This window comes from Odontomachus brunneus, unplaced genomic scaffold (genome assembly GCF_010583005.1).
Source record: "Odontomachus brunneus isolate Ranch 3 - 2012 unplaced genomic scaffold, Obru_v1 Obru_scaffold_238, whole genome shotgun sequence".
Lineage (NCBI taxonomy): Eukaryota > Metazoa > Arthropoda > Insecta > Hymenoptera > Formicidae > Odontomachus > Odontomachus brunneus.
Window position 1 is genome coordinate 150,523 of NW_022639688.1, and position 574 is coordinate 151,096.

Genomic DNA, 574 nt, shown 5'->3' on the forward strand with positions numbered 1-574 from the left:
GACACCTGAGATGCTCGTCTTGAACGAAGCGAGTCAGACTAAATACGTGAGCGACATTTTTCCCATCAAGAGGACAATTATAAACAAGAAAAATAAGAAACTTAGCGCAGCCAACATTGCATTTTTAAGATCTTTGGGATTCATCGTGCGAAAAAATACGTGAAGATGGTCGACATTTTGAACATTGGCGGTGAGCCGATCTTTGATGATCGCATCGTCAAAATCGAGACTCACACAATCCATACGCCAATAATCTTTTGGACACAGTGACGAGATACAAATACCGATACAACAGCAGGATTTGTACACGTTGCCATGTGAAAGTTTTCTCTACATCGAGGGCAAGTTTGTGCAAACGAGGATAGAAGGCGGTAACCATGCAGTTGAGATGTTGACAAATAATTGTGCGGCCTTTCTGTTCGATGAAATCCGGTAGGAACTCAATGGTGTGGAGGTTGACCGCTGCAGAAACGTTGGAGTAACGAGCATGCTCAAAAACTATGTATCGCTGACTCGTGACAAAAATTTATTGTTGAAGAACGCTGGTTGGGATCTCTCGAGAAACATGTTTGCG